General features: G+C 46.7%; 1 long non-coding RNA gene across 2 annotated transcripts in view; it reads right to left on the bottom strand.

Annotated features, from left to right (window-relative positions):
• LOC144806565 (uncharacterized) overlaps window positions 1–20,479 on the bottom strand; it is a 337,938-nt gene that overhangs the window by 25,330 nt on the left and 292,129 nt on the right. The window contains exon 4 of one of the 2 annotated variants that reach the window (XR_013605836.1): window positions 20,226–20,339. The exons of the other annotated variant lie outside the window; for it this stretch is intronic. This is a non-coding gene — a long non-coding RNA (uncharacterized LOC144806565). Of the gene's footprint in view, window positions 1–20,225; window positions 20,340–20,479 lie in introns of those variants that run through there. 2 annotated transcript variants of the gene reach the window in all.

Genomic DNA, 20,479 nt, shown 5'->3' with positions numbered 1-20,479 from the left:
AATAGAATTATTAGATACCTTCTTAGATACCTTAGGACCCAACGCCCAAGTAATAGTAGGAGGGGATTTTAATTGTAAATATGAACCGGTACTGGGCCTAGACAACTTACTTGAAGAGCAGGACACTGCAAATGATATTCCAAACTTGGATGTTAATGGGCCAGTTAAATGCACTGTAGCGGTAACCCAAATCTACCAGGTAACTGTAGGTCATGAATTAAGAGCTTGTAATGGCCGCTTGCAGTCAGACAGACCGGCAGCCCCAACTTTCTGCAAAACAAATTGCAAGACCCATATAGACTTTATATTGGTGTCTCTGAACTTATGGCACCTACTCATTGATCTAAAAATAGACACCAGAACCGTGAGTGATCACCTCCCACTCCAATTATGGGTAAATTCACAACCTTTTATATCCAATCGAGATGAGGAGGTTGCACAAAATAGCTTCTCAGGGGAACCACAGATATCTAACAATAGACGTGCACTAAGATGGCCCAATATCCTGTCTAAAGAAGATGTAATGACAAATATCTATAATACTTTTTCTGATATTGTTGCATCTTGTAAGGATCCCTTATTGGGTAGCCAGGGAGTCTTAGACCTTCACTATAAATTGGTTGATGCTCTAGGCCCCCTCTTGAGCAAAGCTTGCAAAGGAGAAAAGACCCCAAACCATTTAGAGTTGGTCAACCCTTGGTTGACCAACTCTTCAACCCCAACGCCGGAAACAACGACATCACCCCTTCGCAAGACCTCTGCAACTCCCTCGCCTCCTACTTCCACAACAAGATCGCGGACATACACAACAGCTTCAGCACTCAACCGACGCACGCCACGACCGAACCACCGCCCCCCACCACCACCCTCCGCGCCAGGACCCCGATCAGCACCGAGGATACCGTCCGCACGATGAACTCCATCCACTCCGGATCTCCGACCGACCCCTGCCCTCACCACGTCTTCAACAAGGCCGACGCTGTCATCGCACCCCACCTGCGGGACATAATCAACACCTCCTTCGACACCGCGACCTTCTCAAGAAGCCATCAGCCGACCCCACCGACCTCAAGAACTACCGCCCCATCTCGCTGCTCCCGTTCCCTGCAAAAGTCATCGAGAAGACCGTCAACAAGCAGCTGGCCGCCTTCCTCGAGACGAACGGATCCCTCGACCTCTCGCAGTCTGGCTTCCGAGCCAACCACAGCACCGAGACCGCCCTGATCGCAGCCACCGATGACATCCGAGCACTGCTTGACAACGGAGAAACAGCGGCCCTCATCCTCCTAGAACTCTCCGCGGCCTTCGACACTGTCTGCCACCGTACACTAGTGCAGCGACTCAGCAACGTCGGAATCCAGGAGAAGGCACTGGAATGGATCATCTCCTTCCTCGCCGGAAGGACACAGAGAGTCCGCCTCCCCCCGTTCAGATCTGAAGCCACCGAAGTCATCTGCGGCGTTCCTCAAGGGTCCCCGCTCAGCCCAACCCTCTTCAACGTCTACATGAGCCCCCTCGCAGACATCCCACGCCAGCACAACCTCAACATCATCTCCCACGCCGACGACACCCAGCTGATCCTCTCCCTCACCAACGACCCGCCACCGCCAGAGCCAACCTTCATGAAGGGATGAAAGAGGTAGCCGAATGGATGAAGAACAGTCGCCTGAAACTGAACTCGGACAAGACGGAAGTCCTCATCCTGGGATCCTCACCCTCCGCCTGGGACGACTCCTGGTGGCCCCCCGCCCTAGGCAGCGCACCCCAACCAACAGACCACTCACGCAACCTGGGCTTCATCCTGGACTCCTCCCTCTCCATGACCAGACAAGTCAACGCCGTCTGCTCGTCGTGCTTCAACATCCTGCGCATGCTACGTAAGATCTTCCGGTGGATCCCCACCGAGACCAGGAAGACGGTCACCCAGGCCCTCGTCACCAGCCGTCTGGACTACGGCAACTCCCTCTCCGCCGGAACCACGGCCAAACTCCAGAAGAGACTCCAGCGGATACAGAACGCCTCAGCATGACTCATCCTGGACATCCCCCGTCGCAGCCACATCTCCGGACACCTGAGAGACCTGCACTGGCTCCCGGTCAACAAGAGAATCACCTTCCGTCTCCTCACCCACGCACACAAAGCCCTACACAACCAAGGCCCGGGATACCTCAACAGCCGCCTCAACTTCTACGCTCCCAAACGCCAGCTTCGATCGACCGGCCACGCCCTCGCCACCGTCCCCCGCATCCGAAGAGCCACCACAGGGGGACGGTCCTTCTCCTACCTCGCCGCCAAGACATGGAACTCCCTCCCGGCCCACCTCCGCCTGACCCAGGACCACCTCGCCTTCAGGAAACAACTCAAGACCTGGCTGTTCGAGCAGTAGCGGACCCCCCTCCCCTAGCGCCTTGAGACCCTCTGGGTGAGTAGTGCGCTATATAAATGCCTTGATTGATTGATTGATTGGTACAACAAGGAATGTCGCACAGCAAAATCTAATCTCATTCAGGCTGTTAAAACTAAAAATTCCCATTCTATAAGAGAATGCAGACATGTCTATAATAAAATTTTGTCCCAAACGAAAAAAACCTGGGATGATGCATTATGGGAAGATTTACTAATAGCAGCCAAACTAAGAGATGAAGGTACCTTTTGGAGCTTATTATTCAAAGGGAACAGAAAGGGTAGATCACCCAAGGACGTCTATTTAGACGAAAAAAGTTCCCATTCGTGTATTTGTTGAGTCTGACGACTTAACAGATCCGCTATCTGATTGTTTACTCCTGGAAGATGTTCTGCCAGGAGATATATGTTTTGTGTAATGGCCCACCTCCATATATTTTGCGCTAGGTGAGACAGCTGCAAATTCTATGTTCCTCCTTGCTTTTGTATGAAGTACATTGCTGTCATATTGTCCATCCGGACTAAGGCAGCCTTGTTGAGAAGATGTACTTGGAACTAGAAATATTGCCAGTGGTTCTAGGTGATTGATGTGGAGCGCTTTTTGTTGAGTGGTCCACTTGCCCTGAATTGTGTAATTTAGGAGATTGGCTCCCCAGCTGGTGAGTGATGCGTCTGTTGTTAGCACTATTTGTGAAACTGGCTCTAGGAACGGCCGTCCTTTGGAAAGGTTTTGTGTGTTCCATCACTGCAGAGAGCGATGTGCTTGGCTGTCTGCCAACATCAGATCTGTAAGTTGTCCCTGAGCCTGATTCCACTGACATGCCAAACATGCTTGTAAAGGGCGTATCTGAAGTCTTGCGTGAGGTACAATGAAAATGCAAGACCCATCATCCCTATTAGCTGCATAAACACCTGTGCTTAGAGAGAGTGCTGAGGCTGAAACTGGGTGATGAGGATTTGCATGCTGGCTATCCAGGCTGGATTGGGGTATGCTAGAGCTTTGCAAGTGTCTATTGTAGCTCCTAGATACTGATGTACGTAGGAGGGTTGAAGGTGTGACTTGGTGTAGTTTAGTGTGATCCCTAAGTCGTGTAATAGCTGGATCATTTGATAAGTGTGATGAACACACTGACGTATGACTTGGCTTTTAAGAGCCAGTCGTCCAGGTATGGAAATGCGTGGATTTTCTGCCTTCTTAAGTGCGCTGCTACTACTGCAAGGCACTTTGTGAACACCCTGAGTGCTGTGGTCACCCTAAATGGATGGACCTTGAACTGATAATGCTGGCCGTCCACTGTGAATCCTGTGAGCAGGGTGAATGGGAATTTGGAAGTAGGAGTCCTTGAGATCTAGTGTGGCAAGGAAGTCGCCTCTTTGAAGCAGTGGAAGGATCTGCTGAAGAGTGATCATATGAAAATGATCTGATTGAACGTAGAAATTGAGAGGTCTGAGGTCCAGTATTGGTCTTAGAGTCCCGTCTTCTTTGTGGATTAGGAAATACAGGGAGTAAACCCCTGTTCCTTGATGTTTTATGGGAATGGTTCTATTGCGTGCTTTTGAAGCAGTGAAAGAACTTCTTGTTTGAGGAGTGTTAGATGTTCCCCGGACATTGGACGCTGTTTGGGTGGTATGTTGGGGAGAGTAGCAGAAAGTTCCAGGCAGTAACCATACTGGATAATATGTCTTACCCACTTGTCCATAGTGATTGAATTCCAGACAGGTAGCAACTGTGATAATCTGCCTCCGACCGGAGTGGAATGGGCTGGAGGGAAGTCACTGCTTACTAGCGGGGGAGGTGCGAGTGTTGTTACCTCAACCTCTCCCTTTGTTGTTACTTTCCCTGTATCAACCTCTAAAATATCCCCTACTGGTATATGTTTGTGTGGTGTTTTTGTATGACGAGGACGTAGTGTCTGTACCAATGTTCTTGGATTATCCTCTGTAGAAGGAGCGGCGAAAGGAACCACGTGTGGATGGAGACTGTAATGCTCCCATGGATTTAGCAGTCTCCGTGTCCTTTTTAATTTTTTGGTGTCTACAGCCGGTCCAAAAAGGTGTTGCTGATTGAACACCTGGTTGAGGATAGTTGTTTGTACCTCCTGTTTGAAGCCAGAAATGTGCAACTAAGCATGTTGTCTGAGTAACATGCTAGTGTTAAAGGTCCTAGAGGCGGTGTCTGCTGCATCAAGGGCACACTTGATTCATGCATTGGTTATTAATTTACCCTCTTGGATGAGATCATTGGCCTTGGTCTTGTATTGATCTGATAAATGTTGCAATAGGGTTTCTAGTTGGTCATAGTGAGCCCTATCATACCTAGCAAGTAATGCTTGTGTGTCGGCTATCCACCAGTGATTAGCTGCTTGAGCAGCAACTCGTTTGCCGGAAGCATCTAATAATTTATACTTCTTTCCGGAGGTGGTACCTCACCAGAGGTCTGAGAATTAGCCCGTTTTCTAGCATTAGCTACCACCAGGGAATCTTAAGGGAGTTGACTTTGATGTAGGCGGGATCATTGAGAGGAGGTTTATTATTTTTGAATAGTGTGTTGAATGCTAATATCATCTTATCACCTGTATTAATAATATTTGGAATTCAAATGGAACTTACAGAGTTATCGGCAGCTGAAGAAGGTTTTCTATTTATTGCAATGGCAGTATTACGATCTTGCATAACTTCCCGTTGGCTCGACACGGATTCGCCAACGTTTTATCATTGGCAATCTAAATTATTAAATATTTATAGGCTGGAGAATGCTGTTTACAAATTTAAGGGTCGGAAAAGGAAGATCTTTGGCCAAAAATTATGGTCACCAATCGCAAATTGGATATGAGAATTCTGTCTAGTTTTTCTTTTTCTTTTAGGGTGTTTCTTCTTTCTGTAGTTTTATTGTCATGAATAATTGTGCCTTCTTCTGTTATATGTATTGTATGCTATATGTGCTGTATATGCAATTTACCACTGCCCAAAAAACTCAATAAAAAATATTTTTAAAAAAAAGAGAGGAGGTTTATATTTTTTGTCAATTCTCACATTGAGAATTCTAGCCCTAACAGGGTCTTTAAATATGTCAGGGGCATGTTTAATGACACCTTTTAACATTGGCAGGGTTTGTACAGTCTTCAGTGACTGCTCAAAAGTGTCTGAATGCATTGAAACACCATGGTATGTAGCTGCCCTATTTACCAACTGACTAAAACCAATATTGTCATCTGGGGAGTTGGCTTTGTTGGGTATGCCTGGGTATGCCTGTTGGGTATGCCTGGGGATCAGGGAGGTCTGGAGGGTCGACCGGGTCATCATAATCGTCCCAGTCGTCCTGTGGTACGTCTGTTGGTATCAGGGTCTGTAAAAGGGTCATTGTTGCCTCCCCCATCCCCTAAATCATCATCGACCTGTGGTAATGGTAAGTTTGGTGGAAGTATAGGAGAGTGTGGAGGAGAGATAGGATTGGTAGGAAGAAAAGGAGAAGAGGGTTGTATAGGTTTAGTAACACCGTTTTTTTCCTTAACAGGCACTGCAGGAATGTGGAGTGTTTTTTTATTCGGATCGATAGGATCCGGTTGAAAAAGTTCTTCCTCTTCGGTAGACGCTTTCGGTGCCGATCTTTTCAGGTCCAAGCGAGGTTTGGATTTCTGCTCCGGAGCCTTGGAAGGTATTTTTGGATTCTTAGGCTTCGATGTGGAGGCGGAAATCTTTTTCGGTTCCAAATGTGTGGATTTCGGATCAAATGCCTTTTCTTTCGGCGTCGGGGTGGTCGATGTAAATTTCTTTCTGGGAGTAGGCTGTGCTCCTGACTTCGGTGGCGATGGAGCCTGTGGGACACTAACATGCGGCTTGCTCGGTCACGAGCTGCCTGAAGACTTGTCCTTGGCTTTGGAGCCGAGCCCGGGTGCGGGGCTTCTGAATATTGTTTTCAGTCAACAGGCAAAGTCTTGACCAGGGCCTTCTTTTTTGCAGGTGGGGTTGAGGTTGCGGCAGTGGTACTCACTCGTTGATCTGGAGGGATGGAGTGGTCTAAGTTGGAGTCGTCTGCTTCGGACACGATTTCCAGTTCCTCCGAATCTTCCTCCGGGACATTGGGCCTTCATCAAAAATGTCCACCGGTACCAGAGCTGCTTGCTGCGCCATGATGTGTCATCGGGCCCGGCAATCACAGATGGTCTTTTTGGATCGAAAGGAGGCGCAGGTATGGCAATTATTCTCGTCGTGCTCTGTCGAGAGACCCAGATTACAGACCTTGTGGTGGTCACTGTGTGGGATCCTTTCCATGAGCCATAGGCCCAAATGGCGTCGATAGGCCCAGCGGACCGTGTCGACGACCGGAATGGGATATTTGAGGAGCGCGTCGAAGGTCACATGATCGAGAAACAATACCGTCGAATTTTACGATGGTTTGCGCGTCGAAAAGGTTTGGAGATAGGGTGCCGAACCGGAGCGCAGAAGTTACATCCGAACCCGATGGCGGAAAATGCACACTATCGTCCAAGGGAGGAGTCACCTATCTCGTGACTACAAAAGACTTCTTCAAAGTCAACAAGGTGCAAGTATCCAAACCAAACACCAGATGGCGATCTATGTACAAAGTGTGAATTCTGCAGCTCATATGCCTCGAACAGTGGGTTTCTGTTGCAGTAACTTGGTGCAGAACAAAGTGAAGAGTCGACATGGCACACATCCTTGTGTGCCATGCCCACAAACCACTGCCCTGGCATACATCAGTCACCTCTCTAGCTGGGTGCCCTATGCCAGTGGTGAGTGTACAGGTGCATGCGCCCTATATCCCTACCATGCCCAAGTCTATTTCTGCGCATTGTAAGTGCAGTGCTGCCATTAAGAATATATGGTGCTGGGAGCTTGTCATTACGAACTCCACAGCACCATTATGGCTACACTGAAGACTGTGAAGTTTGGTATCAAACTTCTCAGCACATTAAACCCACACTGATGCCAGTATGGTATTTAATGTAAAAGGAGGGCATCTTAGAGATGCCCCCTGAAACTCGACCAACTCCTAGTGACCTGACTGAGTGGCTGCTAAGGCTGCCACCACCAGACATGTTTATGGACGCCTAGGTCAAGAGCTTGCTGCTCTCGGGGGCCTGAAACAATGCACATCCTGGGAAGAGGTGCCAAGCTTCCTCCCCCAGGATAGGCAGGGTTCAAGAAGGGGAAGCTTCAAAGGCATGCCACCTTTGTGAGACTCTCCAGACCATTTTCCGCTTTCAGCAATGGGTCCCCAGTGGTTCTACCCCCCACTTTGGGTGGGAGAACCGGCGGAAAAAACAAGTGCGGAAGAGAGGTGTGCCCACCTCTGCCAACTCCACCCCTAAGGTGGGGGAGGCGAGGTGAAGCACAACCTCGAGTTCCTACCATCTTGAGGATGGGGGACCCAGCCAACCAGGGACAGGCTCCTGCCCCCCTCCCACTGGAGAGTGACAGAATAAGGGGTGTACCCACCCCAGGGAAGGGACCCATTTGTCCCTGCCCTTCACCTACCTGTAACGCCCCTAAATATAGTATTTAGTGGCAGCCTGAACCTTCCTTCCTCAGGTCCAGCAACAACAAGAAACGAAGAGAAGAAGGATGAGAAGCCGTGCAGAGCTAACAAGAGGACGAAGTAATTGTAATTGTAATTGTAAAAATTATTTATAGAGCGCTCGGACACCACTGGTTTCATGGCGCTGTAGGACAAGGAACTCAGAAGGAGGAGACAGGGAGAAGGAGCATGTGATCAGTCCTTATATGCTTGTCAGAACAGGTGGGGTTTTAGTAGTTTCCTGAAGGGCATGTAATAGGTGGTTGATCGAATTTCGTGAGGGAAGGTATTCCAAGTTTTAGGGGCCAGAAAAGAAAACCCGAGGCCGCCGTGTTTTTTCCGCTTAAAGGAAGGGACTGACAGGAGGTTGTGATGCAAGGAGCGCAAGTTACGAGAGGGAACATAGCGATGGATCCTGGAAGTTATAAAGCCCGGACCATGGCTAGTCAAGGATTTGAAGACGGTGCAACCAAGTTTGGAAAGACCACGTTTCATCACTGGTAACCAATGGAGCTTTTTCAGTATAGGGGAGACATGTTAATGTCTAGGTTGACGAAATACGAGTCTCGCCGCTTGATTCTGCACCAGTTGTAATTGGCGGAAGTCCACTGACTTGGCCCCAGCCCTACAGGCCTGTCTCCCCTTGAACCTTCTCCTGCGAAACCCCAGCCTTTCCAGCAGCCAGCACCCTCACAGACCCCAGAGGACCTGCCTGCCTTCACTTTCAAGACTGTTTCTCCTGTGAACACCTGACGTATTTAAACTGCAGCTTCTGGTGCCAGCCAGAAACCGAGAATCCAGCCCACTCCACACCCGCCGAACCCGACCCAAGCTCGAGTGGAAAAACACCACAAGGAGGTCCCCCCGGCGGTCCTGACCCGAGATCCGGCGACCCATGACTTGCTTCAAGCCTCCAGAAGACGTCTGTAGCCTCAATCCAGAGGGCTCCCTCTACCGTGACCGGAGCGGGTAAGAAAATCCGACGTCCAAAGGCACCCCTACATCCGACGCCCCACGGCCTTGTGTGCCCAACCCAGTGGTGCCTAACCAACCTACAAGATCCCAACTTACCACTCGAAGTGGTGGTCGCTCCTGAAAGATCCTCGTCCACAAGCCTGCAGTGTTTCTTTGTCCCGGAGAATCTCCATTGAAATCAACAGGGCACCCGACCTCAAAACAGCCCCTGCCCCCGGCCGCCCTAATGCCGCTGAGGGTGCACCTTTGGTCCCCAACTTGCCCCGAGCTAAACCCCAGGAGCTTTGCTCCCACAATCCTGTGGCCTGCTTGCCAGCGGCCACCAAACGAAGCCCCCCTATACTCCATAGGATAACATTGGGCCTCAACACTCTGCACCCGTCCGTCCTAGTGCCGCTGAGGGTGCAACAACAGTGCATCACTGACCCTGGGAGACCCCCTGAGTCTAACCCCAGAACCTTAACTCCGACAGTCAATTACTTACCTGAGAACCGTTAACCTGTTTTCCCTCCTTTGGATAACATGGACACTTTTTCTCCAAAATGTTTTGAAGTGTGGAGTTTTGAAATCTAAAAATATTTTTTTAAATTGCACAAATAACTAAAACGTGTTTACTTACCTGTTCCAAGGGAATGTCCCAGTGCTGAATCTAGGTATCCAAAGCGATACAAAAGGGGATGATGGATGGAGCGTTTGAGCAAATCAAACACTCATCCCCAGTCAACTGATCTGGTTTTAATCCATCACCATTCTTTAGCTCACTCCGCCACCCCAGTTCAGATATGGCCATATGCAAATCAGTCTGACTCTGTGCCTCATGGGAACAGTCCAGCCCGAACTGCCAAGCCATGTCTTTCCTGGACCGGAAACAAGCATCCTGGGACCGGTTTCGGGTTCATAACCCTCATCAATGAGGCTAACTTGAATCCAGTGGCAAAGTGAGCAAGGGACTCACGTCTGAGCATACCCTGCCAACTTAGGGTGAACAACGCGATACAAAAGGGGATGATGGAGGGAGCATTTGAGCAAACCAAACACTCACCCCCAGTCAACTGATCTGGGTGTAATCCATCACCATTCTTTAGCTCACTCCGCTACCCCAGTTCAGACATGGCCATATGCAAATCAGTCTAACCCTGTGCCTCATGGAAACAGTCCAGACCGAACTGCCAAGCCATGTCTTCCCTGGACCGGAAACAAGTATCCTGGGACCGGTTTCGGGTTCATAACCCCCATCAGCCAGGCTATCTTGAATCAAGTGGCAAAGTGAGCAAGTGATTCACATCTGAGCATACCCTGCCAACTTAGGGTGAACAACGCGATACAAAAGGGGATGATGGAGGGAGCATTTGAGCAAACCAAACACTCACCCCCAGTCAACTGATCTGGGTGTAATCCATCACCATTCTTTAGCTCACTCTGCTACCCCAGTTCAGACATGGCCTTATGCAAATTAGTCTGACCCTGTGCCTCATGGGAACAGTCCAGCCCGAACTGCCAAGCCATGTCTTCCCTGGACCGGAAACAAGTATCCTGGGACCGGTTTCGGGTTCATAACCCTCATCAGCCAGGCTATCTTGAATCAAGTGGCAAAGTGAGCAAGGGACTCACGTCTGAGCATACCCTGCCAACTTAGGGCAAACAAAGCGATACAAAAGGGGATGATGGACGGAATCAAGGTATCCAGCACTGAGTTATAAAAGTAACACGAAAAGTAACTTACCTGCAATTTATTGTAGAAGCCCATTCATTTCAATGTACTGCTCCAAAAAGTTTCCAAGTGTGGAGTTTTGAAAACTGGAAATATTCTTTAAAAATCATGCGAATAACCAAAACGTAATTACTTGGCTGTTTCTAGGAAATGTACCAGTGCTGAGTCTAGGTATCCAGCACTGAGTTAGAAAAGTAAAGCAAAAAGTTACTTACCTGCAATTTAGTGAAAAAGCCTATTCATTTCAATGTACTGTATTTGCTAAGTGTTGCATACTACTGCTTCCCTGTAAATCAAACAAAGTACAATTTCTACTGCCTACTTGAATTGTGTTGATACAAGTAAATGATTACCGCAAAGTATTTTTATGCTTACCTGTGCCAGGCTTGCTTGGTTCTAGAAATAAAACAACAATTTATTTTTTTATACAAAAACAATTGGCCTAGAGTTCAGTTCTTGAGTGTGTGAATTCATTTGCTGACTGAGTGTGAACATCAAATGCTTAACACTGTCCTCTGATACTGCCTTACTGCTCGACCAAGCTACCACTTTAGAGAGTAAGGTTCTATCTAACTTTAACCTCTGCCTACCTCTGGAGACCCTTGGACTCTATACACACTGTACCTCACTTTGGTGCAGTATACAGAGCCAGTTTCTTACAATACCTCACTGTATGTCTCTCTCAATTTACATTGATGTTGTTGCCCAGTGGAAGGAGCAAGCTGCTCTGGTAACTTTTTCAACGCTGGCGTTAAACACCCGGATGAGGGAAATATAACTCTGCTGGGGTCTGTACTTCAGCATAGCATCTTGAAAGGTCAGAGTTATCACTACATTTTTTTAACAGGGGATTTTAACACTCATGTGTATGGACATCATGCAAGGAGGAGTGAAAGCTATGGGCTGTGCACGAGAAGCAGGCTTACACATGGAACATACTCCCCAGGGTATTGAGCTTAACTCCATCTTGCTTGAATTTGATCTAACATCTGTAATAAATAAGCTGCCTCCGGGGAAAACAGACATTACTCCCACCTTTATTGGGAGAGGGTGTGAGACCGTTATTGGTTTCACCTTTGTATATACCCCCTTTTACTCTCTGTGCAGGCGAGTGAATGCAGTGACCACAACCCCATTTGTGTCTCAACTGGCTGGACCCTAACACTCGGACACACCAAGGTGGGCGGGGGGTTGGTGACGATGAGGCAAGTGCTCCGGACAGCATGGGTGCATTTGGATCCATGTCTACTGTCATAAGGAACTTTCTACGGGGTCTGTTGGCAACCAGGTCCACAATAGATTTATTCGGCGTGCTCCCAGGCTTCCAGGAACCTGAGACAGGCCTTGGGTGTTAAGCCCCGAGACCGGGTGTCGGTCAAAGGACTACGAAGAGCATATAAGGCTGCTCTAGCAACTCGCAAGTCTGCCCTGAAGGAGGAGGCCTGGATCGATTTAGTGAAGGCTAGTACACTGCGTAATAGCTCAAAGTTCTGGGGTATTATTAACAGCCCATTTTTATCTGGAAATATAGCTAATTTACTGGATGCCCAAATCACACAGGACGGTTCGGTACATCATTTTGAGGGTATCTTCCAGTCTGATACCCTGCCAACTGAAGGGCAGAAAAGGGTGGAAGGCAAGTCGGAACTTATTTTCACCACGCCAGAGGTGAGAGCCGGTATTCTGGGTCTATCTAAAAACAAGGCCCCCGCGCCAGATGGGATCCCGCCAGATCTCTACATCGCCCACATAGAAACCTGGGTGCCTGGCCTCACAGATGTTAGCAATGCTGCAGTCCAGGTTGGCCGCCCAGATTCTTGGGCTTTATCGATTATAGTCCCGGTATTTAAAAAGGGATAACAGGACAGTACCTATTGTTATAGGCCCATTTCTCTGCTGCACTCTGTGGTGAAGGTGGTGGGCCGCATGGTACTTGACACACTTTTATCATGGGTTGATGAAAAAAACTTTTTATCCGATATCCAAATCGGCTTTCAACCAGGTCGTTCCACTGTGGAACAGTGTTTAAACCTGTACATGGTCCTGAACAAATACACTGTGGCTCGTTCCAGCCCCATATACCTAGCGGTTGTCCGCTATTCAAAGGACCTGAACGTGTCCTGTCAGCTTGACATCAAGAGAGGGGTGCATCAGGGGTGCATTTTAGCAACTTTTCTTTCTAACCTATATAATAATTCCATAGAGAAGGCCCTTTTGGCGACAAACGCGGATTGTCGCCAGGTAGGCAAGCGTAGACTGCCAGACTCCTATACGTGGACGGCGCAGTCCTCTTGGCGAGGACAGCTAGGGGCCTACATCTGCTTCTGAATTCTTTTGCCATTTTTATGGAGGACTTGGACCTGTTGTTTCATCATGCCAAGTCGTAATTGCTTGTTGTTTCCCTCTGAGGCGGAAGCCGGAGGTTTGTTTTGCTTACTTGCACCTTTTGCTACTAGAAACGCTAATAAACGATTGAGACACGAATTGTTTTTTAAAGCCTTGTAAAATATTTTAATTGGTGCGCTTTTAGATCCCTGTCAGCCCCTAAGGCGAGATTACTTCGCCGAGGCTCGAACAAACTCCCTTCCCACAGCGCCGCTGTATTGAGGCGCAGGGAAGCTATCTACATTACTTTGGCCGCCATCTTCAATTGGGAAGACTGGCCGATAGCTCTGCGCCCCTCCCACCCTCCTCCCGTCCCGCCCAAATCATGTACTTTAACAACAGGACCGCCCGTCCGCGCAGCGGGCGGGCGCAGCGGGCGCGCCAAAGGCGAGCCCGTCTGCGCCCGTCTGCGCCCGTCCGCGCCGGGACCGGGCCCAGGGCCACAACCCCTGCCCCTCCTCTCTCATACAGCCGTAGTACGCTTCTGGAGATCTGTCCCTCTCACGCCCCGCTCTGCTCAAAATACGATTTATCTATCTTGCCTCTGGAGAAACAAACACAATGCCCACAGTGTAACATCGTGCCCGTGTTTGTTAACCCCACTATCGCTGCTAAATCCTCAGCTTTTGAGAGTGACACGCACGTATCCATGGCACTCATTAATGCGCGCTCCCTGAGCAAACATTGCCAGGAAATAGCCGATCTCATCAGCGACCTCAACTTAGATGTTCTCTACATCACAGAGACATGGACCGACGAGGCGTCTGCCCCTGACTATGTAACGGCAGTTCCCTCAGGCTATAGCGCCTATCGGCAGGACAGGCCCAAAGGGAAAGGAGGTGGGATAGCCATCATAGCACGAGACCAATTTGAGGTCCGCTTCTACCAGATTCCCACTATCTCATGCGAAGCTATGCACTTTAATATAAAATTGTCTTCCACCTATAACTTCAAGGGAATACTTCTTTACAGACCCCCTGGGACCAGATCTGCGTTCCTTGCTAATCTAAGCAATATCACTGAGTCTATAGTCACAGAAGACTCCATTACTATTATGGGCGACTTCAACTTCTATCTGGAGCAACTCAGTGATAGGGATACTACTACCCTCATGTCAGATTTAGAAATAATGGGCCTCAGACAATTGGTCACAACCCCTACCCATCAGGCAGGCCACACGCTGGATGGAATTTTTTCAAATGTGGAAGGACTATGCATAACCTCGGTTCTCCCCATGACATGGACAGACCACTCAGTCATTCTTAGCAGCCTCACCATTAAAAGCCCGCGGAAAAAAAGGCTGCTCTTTCGAAAACCGGCACGTTTAAAGCATGGAAGGACATTAACCCCAATGACCTATCATTGCTTCTAAATAACACCAGCCCGGAACTGTCCACCGATCCCAACATCGCAACCAACCAATTCCAGACCTGGCTGGGCGAAGCCACGACTCAGCTGGCACCTACCAAATCCCTCTCAAGAAATAGAAATTCGCCTAAAGCTCAGTGGTATACAAAAGAATTAAAAATCCAAAAACAACTAACTAGGAATAGGGAAAGGCACTGGCGAAGAACCTACGACAGCGAAAATAAGGAAAAATACAAAAAAGCCCTCGCCACTTATAAAGCAATGATAATAGCAGCAAAAAAACATTTTTTCACACTCCACATAGAGACTGCGAAAAACTCCAGTAAACAGTTATATAACCTCGCCAAAACTCTCTCTGGAAATACCCCGGATCTTAATCCACCCCCATCACAAGCACTATGTGATGCCTTATCGGATTTTTTCTTCGCAAAGGTCAATGATATTTACCAAACCTTTAACTCAGACCCGTCCAGTAGTAGTGCTACTATCCCCATGATCACTCCAAAAATTACCACGACCAGTTTTAAACCCCTCACCACTGACCAAATCAAGAGCATAGTAACCTCGATTAAAGCTGGCTCAGCTCTGGATCCATGCCCGACCTCTGTGATCGCTACGGTGCCAGACACAGTAATCCCCATTATCACCTGTGTCTGTAACACTATATTGACATCTGGAAGTTATCCCGATTCATTAAAAAACACACTGATCAAACCCCTGCTCAAAAATCCCGGTCTAGATAAAGGTGAACTAAAAAACTACCGCCCCATAGCGACCTCCCTCTTCTAGCCAAAGTCACAGAAAAGGCTATGAATCAGCAGCTATCGGCCTACATCGAAAGTCACAACCTGCTGGATGACACTCAGTTCGGTTTCCGTAAGCATCATGGTACGGAAACCGCTCTCATCAAAGCAGCTGATGACATAAAAGTCATCCGCGATCAAGGAGGAACAGCTTTGCTTGTTCTCCTTGATCTATCAGCAGCCTTCGACACGGTTGACCACAAGATCTTGGTCGACCGTGTCGAAAGGATGGGTATTCAGCTTACTGCTAGGGACCTACTTGCTTCCTTCCTAGCCAACAGAACCCAGGCGGTTACACTGGGCCCCTTCCAATCAGCTGATCTGTCGCTACCGTGTGGGGTTCCCCAAGGCTCATCCCTAAGTCCGACACTATTTAATATATATGTGTCGGACATTGCCAGTGTCATCAAAGCATACGGGATGAGCCTAACCTCATACGCCGACGACACTCAACTGGTGGTGGCCATAAAGGGTGATGGACAGGAGGTGGCAGAGAGATTCCAAAGAGGGATGACTGCTATCGGTGAGTGGATGGCAAAAAATTGCCTTAAGCTCAACTCCGATAAAACGGAGGTAGTTATCTTCGGTAACCTGCTGCCAGTCTGGTCTGCAGCCTGGTGGCCTTCGGCCCTAGGTACTCCTCCTTGCCCCACGGTCAAAGTCCGAAACCTAGGGGTAACATTCGATGACCAGCTTAATCTCATGGCCCACGCAAATAAGGTGGCGACCAACGCCCATTTTAAGCTCAGAATGGTGAGAAAAATCCTGCCTTATCTACCAGACTCAGCAGCCAAAACGCTAGTCACCTCCCTGGTATTGACATCGTTGGACTACTGTAACGGTCTTTTGCTCAACGCACAAAACAGAGTTACCAAAAAGTTGCAGACCGTGCAGAACGGGGCGGCACGCGTACTGTCCAAAAAACCCAAATTTGCACCTATCTCGGATACGCTGAAAAGCTACCACTGGCTAACCATCCACAACAGGGTAAAATTTAAATCGTTGTGCATAGTCTACAAGACATTACAGGACCAAGGACCCCGTTTCCTCAAAGAGCAACTGATTCCCTATAACCCGCCTAGAACACTTCGATCTACCTCACTCAATCAACTAGTGGTTCAACGCAGTAGAACAGTTTCTTGGGGTGACCGCCGCTTTTCAATTGCGGCCCCTAAACTCTGGAATACCCTACCAAACCACATAAAAACAAGCCCCTCACTTCTTCAGTTTAGAAAAAAACTGAAGACCTGGTTATTCAATCAGTAAATCATGCCTCTGGACAATCGGATCAGGTAGAGACATCATTGCATTTTAGCGCCGAGACGCCCACGGGTAATTGTACGCGCTCTATAAATGTTACTAATAAATAAATAAATACATAAATTATGCAAGTGGGACCTCGTAAAGCTAAGCAGTTTACTTTTAAACTCGGACTATCATCAATACCGAAGACCAATGTTTTCTCCTGTTTGGGAGTTGAATTTGACGATTCCTTTGAGTTGGTGCCCTTTGCTTACTTGGAAGAAAGGGGATCTATTGAAAGCTTTTGCAGCTGTTTTTAACTTTGCCAGCAGAGTGGGAGGGAAGCCAATAGAGGCTTTTTTGAAGACATATGAAGCCAAATACATCTCAAAGGTTATTTATGGGAGTGAGATATCGGGCCACATTGGGGTAGGGGCAGTGCAAAGTGCTGAAAACTTTTTCCTGCGAAGGGCCCTTTCTGCCCCACAAAGCACTCTGTTTTATGTTGTGCACGAAGAGTTGGGAATGCCTTTTGTCTCAGATGTACTGGCATTCCGTCCCCTGGCTTTGTGGCTTAATATTTGGGCTAAACAAGAAAATACACTTAGCAAACACATCCTACAGGAATGCCTTTCACTTGACCGTGTCTCACGCATCTGATGGCTCCAGTATATAAGAGTTGGCCTCTCCAGGGTAGGTAGGAACTATTCGATAACCCTGAGAGCATATGTAAGAGGGACCTTTCTTTGGTCAAAGAGTGCTTTTTAAGAATGAGCCACTGTGATAGCGAGGGAAATAAGATGTGTAAGCCTAGTGTGTGTAAGTGCAACATGTTAAAAACTGTACAAACTCCCGAACCTTATCATCTAGAGCTTAAAAGCATCCATGATCGTTTTCTATTGACTCGGTTTTGGCTCAACCTCGCCCATTACCTCATGGCACATCCTTGTGGCTTCCACAGAGGCCAGTGCCTCATGCCCTGTGGCTGCAACGGTGAGTCTCCTCAGGACATGATGCACTTTACAATGTTTTGTAGTTTTTATGCTGTCACTAGAAAGGTATTTATAATTCCCATTCTCAAGACAGCGGGTTTTAGGAGGGTGAGACCAGCTCTTATCTTTTTACAACTCCTCTCTAATGACACTGTTTTGCATACGCTTAACTTTTTACGGTACGCTGCTAGACTCAGATCAAGCTGCCATTAACTAATGTATTGTAATTCATGAATTTGTATCTTGTGTTTTGATTAACTTGGACATATTATATATGTCAATCTGTAACTTGGAAGATGTTTTCTCATTTTATGTATGACTTTTATTGTTTTCATTTTATAAAACCGAATAAAGTTTGTTGATAATAATCACTAGTGGATTCATTTAGAGGGTAGCATGGTATCACTCAAAATAACTCCAGGAGTCACAGTCCACACAATGTACATGCGTTGTTCCCCCTACTTCCAACCTTACATGTACCCCTAATCACCTGCCCAAACCTCTCTCTGCTGATGCCAATGTGGTCCTCCGTCAACCCGCAGACCATATTTTTTGGCCACTTTGAAACTGCCCATACAATAAAAATGCTGCAGTTGTAAATACATATCAACTACCATTTGTTGTGTTTGAAACATTTTATTGAATAATAAAACCTAATAAACATAAACTGATTATTAAAGCAAAACAAAACATCAGTTGCCATACACATAAGAGACACAAGTTGTACATAAAAATCAACATACTATAACACAGCAAAGTTATGTAGAGCACAATTCTTAATTCCAGGCAATCTTTAAAGTTCAACAATAGAAACGTTCATAAAGAACAGAAAAGGAAAGAAAGACGGTGAGATGCAGTGATTTCATTAATGTAATACTTCCTACATATAGAAAAACAAATACTAATTATTTTCTTTAAGCAACAAAGTCCTTAAATTAAAAAACTAAGAGAAATATATTGAACAATGAACATTTCATGTGTAATTTGAATTCAATTTGAATATTTTAACCTCCTCAGCATTATTTGACTCATGATTACAACCTGAATGTTTTCTGGAAAGGAACCGCCACATGGGGTTCGAAACCCATCTTTTCCAACAATATGATTAAAATGATAAACTTGAATTTCAATTCAATTTATTGATTCAGGCCTTTTTGAAGATCAACAATTTTAAATATATACAAAATCCATACACATTTTTAAAATGATCACCTAAACTTGAATTCAATCCACCTTTTGATTAAACACTTCCCATTCCAGCAAGCTTGTACAGTGGTTATTGTCATCTGCTCACCTACATTATGCTTAATATAAATAGTGCACAATGTCGGCGTTTGTGTCTGCCTACAACGTGGACCTGATACAAATAGCAGTACCTACAAGGTGGATGTTACAATTCAACAAGAGTCTAAGATAGTCTAGCGCAACTGACTTTGCATCAACATTACGGGGCATCAGTCTTGATGGCAAGCCAACTTAAAACTTATCAGTATTGTATATATTATTATCAGAGACTATACTTGCCTCTTGGATACAACTTTACAACAGAATTTTTTTAATTTTCATTCAGTTGTGTGTATATAATAAAACAACCTACCTACCATAATCGATCTATCTATTCATCTTTTTGGGTTCTGGAGTAGCATGCTACTTGCCGAAAAGCGCTTCAACACTTCATCAGGGGTAGCAAGCACTATATAAATGCAAAACCTTCCATCTTCTATCCCTCCACTATCTTTTTCAACCCAACATGTCCAGCTCCCAAAATATTTTCTATATTTCCCTATACTAATTCACCACTAATCATTTTTGGATCCCAGAGTAGCGTGCTACTCGCCGAAAGAGCGCTTCAAAGTTCGTCTGGGGTAGTAAGCGTTATATAAATGCAAATACATTACAATTACTGTTTACATCGGGCTGCACTAACACGAGGATAGCAGTAGAGTGGGGCTTAGAGTTTATCTGCCCAGAACGAATCATACTACAGAAAGTGTGTGAACAGTCTATATATTGTGTGCCAGGCAGATAAAAAACTGCATACAATATTTATCTTAGAGTCTATTGGCTCAGTCAAGGCTTCTATTTTTAATACAATTCATGTTTGCAAGCACAAGGGTAGGAAAAAAGCTTTCTAAATACACAAAAGAAAATTTAATGTGTTTGAAAAACGTTCCGGCCCACACCCATCAACCATATAGCAGGAAGGATACACTGTGAATGCAATATCCTCTGTGGAAATGTGTGCCTTTACAGGACTTACATTTGAATTATCAAAAACATACCTCCTCCCAAAAAGAAAATGTTACAAGGCCAACTGGAAAGTAAATGTAAAGGAATAAATAGGCACTGTATCAATACTGAAGGCATTTTTCACAAACAGGGGTTAAATGTTTCAAAAGGCAACAATTCGATGAACCAGACTACCAAAGCACAGGAATGCGGTCTCCAGCTCTGGGTAGGATTCCTGTAATGATGCACGCGCCGCAGGGAACAGATACAAGGGGCACGCAGCGTTCTCGTAAACTACCTTGACCTATATGGTGCAAAAATCTAGGCGCTTTCATTATTTGTTATTAAAACACATAGATATAGAAGACAGACCCCACGCTTCGGACCTCAAAAGAATGGATTCTTAGGCATTCTGAAATTTTTTTGTGCATGGAGGGATTTAAAATTAACTACATTGACTGCAAAAGGTCAGAGGGCACGACATGCTCCGGAGTGTGCATGACTTGGTTCCCAGAACTCCTTGCAAGGAGCTTCTGAATTTGAGTCTCCACAGAGCTGCTGCGGGATCTCTGATGGGTCAGTTCATGTGTCCAAGCTATTATGCAATTCATTTCTCCTTAGTTAATGCTCAGAAACCAGCAGACGAGGTCCATTTTTCATGGGTTCGTCGTACTCCAATCTGCCATAATTTACTAGGAACAGGGTGATAAAAAAAAGAACAACGATCGGTCAGCAGGTTTTACAGCTTTTTGTTAAACACTGAAAAGGTCCCAAAGAAAGAGAGGGAAAGGCAGAAAAGAGGAAGGTGACAAAGAGAGGCAGCAAGGATGAA

Source organism: Lissotriton helveticus (genome assembly GCF_964261635.1).
Source record: "Lissotriton helveticus chromosome 1_1 unlocalized genomic scaffold, aLisHel1.1 SUPER_1_unloc_87, whole genome shotgun sequence".
NCBI classification, from domain to species: domain Eukaryota; kingdom Metazoa; phylum Chordata; class Amphibia; order Caudata; family Salamandridae; genus Lissotriton; species Lissotriton helveticus.
Note: the sequence above shows the minus strand (reverse complement) of the source record. Positions and strands in the feature narration are given on the sequence as shown.